The sequence below is a fragment of the Dama dama genome, chromosome 5 (genome assembly GCF_033118175.1).
Source record: "Dama dama isolate Ldn47 chromosome 5, ASM3311817v1, whole genome shotgun sequence".
Lineage (NCBI taxonomy): Eukaryota > Metazoa > Chordata > Mammalia > Artiodactyla > Cervidae > Dama > Dama dama.
Window position 1 is genome coordinate 29068046 of NC_083685.1, and position 5276 is coordinate 29073321.

Genomic DNA, 5276 nt, shown 5'->3' on the forward strand with positions numbered 1-5276 from the left:
CGTGCATGGATGGCTTTTGGAACGGCACAGATTTGTTTCTCAAATTTAAAGCGTGCATTGAATGCAAATTCTGATGCAGGAGTTCTGGAGTGCGTCCGGATTCTGCTTTTCTAACCGTCTCCCGGGCCTGCTGCTGGTGGCATCAGGGTTCCCGTTTGGAACAGCAAGCAGTGAACCAAACTTGGTGCTGTTTCTCCGCTCCCCTAACTCAGGAGGGACACAGGGGAGAAGGCTGGAGTGTCTCCCCCAGGGAAAATTCATGTTCTTTCCTGGTCATTCTACCTCTGCTCATTTCCTTGAGCAGTGAATAGTACTGAAACAGAGAGGGTCCTGTGGTCCCTGTCCCTTATGTCCTCTGCCTGCCTTTGTTTGTGGAAAAACTTTTAGCCAAAGAATACGTTTAATCAGAGAAGTGGGAAAATGCAGACACAAAGGAAAACAGTCTGACAGGACAAAGCAATAATAATTCAGTCAGTAAGCAAAGTCAAGGACATTTTGTTCCTTCTCAAGGGCTATAGATAATATTCTGAGCCATAGCCTGTGAGCTGTCTTATAGATATTGAAACCCCCACCAGGTAAGAGAAGTTAACTGTGTGATGACCAGACTGTAGCCATCATGGTAGCTGCCACAGTTCTGAGAAATGGCCTGAAGAAATGGAAACAAACCGACCCTGGAACTGAAGATTAACTGGACCTAAAACAAACAAGATGACACTGGTTAGATCTCCAACGACCAACTTCAGGATGATGGTCAGAGCTGACTGTGCTGTTTCTGCATGTAGCCCCCTCCATCTATCTATAAAATTTCTTGCCCCCTGACTGTTGGTGTATGTGTATGTGTACATGTGTGTGTGTGTGTGTGTGTGTGTGTGTGTGGACAGGCATGCACCCTCCCCACAGGTTGCCAGAATCCAAAAGCAAATTTTCCTTTTCACCAACCTAGTCTCCTTAATGGCTTTTGAGCAGTGAGCAGCTGTAGCACTTTTGGTTACAGTAGTGAGTAGTATTGTCTTCTCTGGCTTCAGGGCAGCTATGTGATTTGCAGGGTCCCGTGTAAACAGTGTTAGTAAGGACTTCAGGATGGCAACAGTAGAACATTAAACCAAGGATGAGTCTCTCTTGCACAGGGTCCTATGTGGCTACCCAGGCCACACACCCACACAGGCAGCTTACTGGGTCTCTCTGCTATAATCTTTTCTAAATGGCTTCCAGAAGTCTTCTGAATTGATGTCATGGGCAGCCCTCTTAGACTTTTTAGACTCACTATCTGATTTACGTCTTTAGTTTTTACCTAGGTACAGGGAGTCATGCTATTCTCTGATAGAAAATTGTTAATAAAGATAATGTATGTTAATAAAGATAATGTATTAGGAGTAAAGACATGGAAACTTTTTTTATGCATATATGATGAGATGATTGCTCTAAGAATGTAGGTGGTAAAGATTTAATTTAAATGGTGAGTTCACACGTAAGTGTTCATATCATCCCTGGCAGTTCTGCATCTAGACCTTCCTTGTAAGACACTCAGGCTAATATATATACAGTGAGTCCTCTATATACAAACCTTCAAGTGGCGAACTTTCAGAGACACGGACATGGGTTCACATGTTCCATCCCAGAGACTAGCTCACATGTCTAGTGTACGTTGTCACCTGCATGCATCCCCTGCACGTGGTTGTGTTTTGTGTACCTGACTGTACAGTACTGCATAGAGTACAGCAGGGCTGTATCTTTATTTCAAGTTCAGGATGTCCAGAAGCAAGTGTGAAAGCAACGGTGACATAGCTGGCACCGTTAAGAAGAGATCCAGGACACAGGAAATGGCAGGGGAATCTTCTTTATCTGAGGCGGCACTGTTAGCTTTTGAGGCACAACGGCCTGAATGTAGAATGGTGCACGGAGGTTGCAGCAGCCATTCGGAATTCAACCCAGTGCTACTCCGTCACCTATGATGAGAAAAAAAAGAGTTACTACCCAGACATTCGGAGAAGGCAATGGCAACCCACTCCAGTACTCTTGCCTGGAAAATCCCATGGACAGAGGAGCCTGGTAGGCTGCAGTCCATGGGGTCGCTAAGAGTCAGACACGATTGAGCGACTTCACTTTCACTTTTCACTTTCATGCATTGGAGAAGGAAATGGCAACCCACTTCAGTGTTCTTGCCTGGAGCATCCCAGGGACGGGGGAGCCTGGTGGGCTGCCGTCTATGGGGTCACACACATTTGGACACGACTGAAGTGACTTAGCAGCAGCAGCAGCGGCAGTAGCCAGACATTACTGGGTCATTTTTTTCAAGAGGGGGAGAGAGTCAATTCTTAGGCAGGTTGACAAGAAGTCCGGGGTATCCAAGGAGGAGATAGGGGTCTGGAATTCTCTAGGAGGACAGGACAAACTTTTTTTTTCTATATTCCTTAGTAAGGATTATATAACAAAAATGTATCCTGTTGAGGACATGTTTCTCTTTCCTGAAAAACTTCTGACTAATCCTGTTATCTTAAAATGTATATTGTGAGAGTGGGTCTAGTGAGATCTTTACAACCTTGAGACATTCTTTTGATTTATTGTAATAACCAATTAAAAAAATGTATAACCCCCTTGCTAACACTAGCAAGGGGGGCACTCTCCATCCCCTTCTGATGTCTATGTCAGAAGCTTTCTCTGTCCCTTTTTATACTTTAATAAAACTCTGCTACACAAAAGCTCTTGAGTGATCAAGCCTGGTCCCTGGTCCCTGGTCCTGAAGCTAAATCTTCGGAGATCAAGAATCCGACACCGTTCACTGTAAGCTATCAAGGGTAGATAGAATTGAATCCGTCGAGGAACCAGAACCTATGGCATCAACGTCAGGAGTGAGTGACTTTGCAGCTTGCCCTCTGTCTCCTGTTGCTGATGACGCTTCAGCTCTGCCATCTCCCACCTCGTCTCCCTCCTGCAGTCAGTAACTCTTCTTGCCTGTTCACTCCGTGCCAGTCCCTGCGTGCCAGCTGATGCACTGTGTGTGTGTGTGTGTGTGTGTGTGTGTGTGTGTGTGTGTGTTGGTCCCTCAGTCATGTCCGACTCTCTGTGACCCGTGGGCCCACCAGACTCCTTTGTCCATGGAACTCTCCAGGAAAGAATACTGGAGTGGTTTGCCATTCCCTTCTCCAGGGGATCTTCCCAACCCAGGGATTGAATCCAGGTCTCCTGCATTGCAGGCAGATTCCTTACCATCTGAGCTACCTGGGAAGCTCTGTTGTACTGTACTATTGTACTTTTCAAGATACTGTAATGTAGAATTAAAAATGTTTTCTTTATTTTTTGTGTTTGCCTTTTATGTATTATTTGTGTGAAAAATATAAACCTTATTACAGTACAGTACTATATAGCCAATTGTATTAGTTGGGTACCCAGGCTAACTTTATTGGACTTATGAACAAGTTGAACAAACATGTTCTTGGAAGGGAACTTGTTCATATTTAGGGGAGTTACTGTGTGTGTATATGTGTGCATATCTGCAATATCTTACCAAAAAAACACAAACAAACAAAGGAACTTTTTGGTCAACCCAATATAAACAGAAGTTTGCATTCAGATCATAGCTACTGTTTATTGACAACCTACTGAGTCAACATATTTAAATAGAATAGCCACCTTACCGCAGGAATATTGGTATGGGGGGGGGGGACATTTAAAGTAAATTTACTCCCTAAGCTCACCTCAGCAAATATATGTTGAGCACCTGTTAAGTACCAGACATGGTTCTGATTGATGAGGATCTGTTAGTAAATAAGTGATGAAAGTGATAAAATTTCCTGCCCTCATGGAGTTGGTGTCCAGTGAAGAAAGATATGCATGAAAACCAGCAAAATGTGTTACAAGGCAATGAAATGGGATACAGAGAGTCAGAAGTGTGAGCAGGTGGGGCTGCAATTTTCAATAAGATGTTTGGGATGAATTTCCCTGAGGAAGAGACTAAGGAGTGACAGTGAGATGCTCCTGAATCTGGGGGAAGAGTAGCAGATGGAAGGAAGGGTCAGTGCCCATCCTTGAGGTGGGACTGTGACTGCACTTTCCCAAAACATCAAAGACAGCGTAAGTAGAGAGGAGAGAAAGTGGGAGGGAGCAGAGGATGAGGGGGGCAAGAAACTCTCAGACTGTAAAAGTCTCTGAAGGTTAAGGGGGAATCAAAGTTATTTATCAAAATGTTTTTTGAAAAGTGATTGAAAAAGCTTTTATCTTGAAAATGGAAGGTTGCACGTTCAGTTCAGTTCAGTCGCTCAGTTACATCCAACTCTTTTTGACCCCACGGACTGTGTACGCCAGGCTTCCCTGTTCATCACCAACTCCCAAGCTTGTTCAGACTCATGTCCATCGAGTCAGTGATGCCATCCAGCTATTTTATCCTCTGTTGTCCCCTTCTCCTCCTGCCTTCTATCTTTCCCAGCATCAGGGTCTTTTCCAATGAGTCAGTTCTTCGGATCAGGTGGCCAAAGTATTGGAGTTTCAGCTTCAGCATCAGTCCTTCCAATGAATATTCAGGACTGATTTCCTTTAGGATGGACTGGTTGTATCTCCTTGCAGTCCAAGGTACTCTCAAGAGTCTTCTCCAACTACAGTTCAAAAGCATCAATTGTTCAGCCCTCAGCTTTCTTTATAGTGTAACTCTTACATCCATACACGACTACGGGAGAAACCATAGCTTTGACTAGACAGACCTTGTTGATAAAGTAATGTCTCTGCTTTTTAATATTCTGTCTAGGTTTGCCATAGCTTTGCTTCCAAGGAACAAGTGTCTTTTAGTTTCACAGCTGAGGTCACCATCTATAGTGATTTTGGAGCCCAAGAAAATAAAGTCTCTCACTGTTTCCATTTTTTCCACAAGTATTTGCCATGAGTGATGGGAGAGGATGCCATGCTCTTAGTTTTCTGAATGTTGAGCTTTAAGCCAACTTTTTCACTCTCCTCTTTCACTTTCATCAAGCGGCTCTTTAGTTCTTCTTTGTTTTCTGCCATAAGGGTGGTGTCATCTACATATCTGAAGTTATTCATATTTATCCCAGCAATCTTGATTCCAACTTGTGCTTCATCCAGCCCAGCATCTCGCATGATATGCTCTGCATATAAGTTAAGCAGGGTGACAGTATACAGCCTTGACGTACTCCTTTCCCAATTTGGAACCAGTCTGTTGCTTCATGTTTGGTTCTAACTGTTGCTTCTTGACCTGCATACAGATTCCTCAGGAAGCAGGTAAGGGGGTCTGGTACTTCCATCTCTTGAAGACTTTTCCACAGTTTATT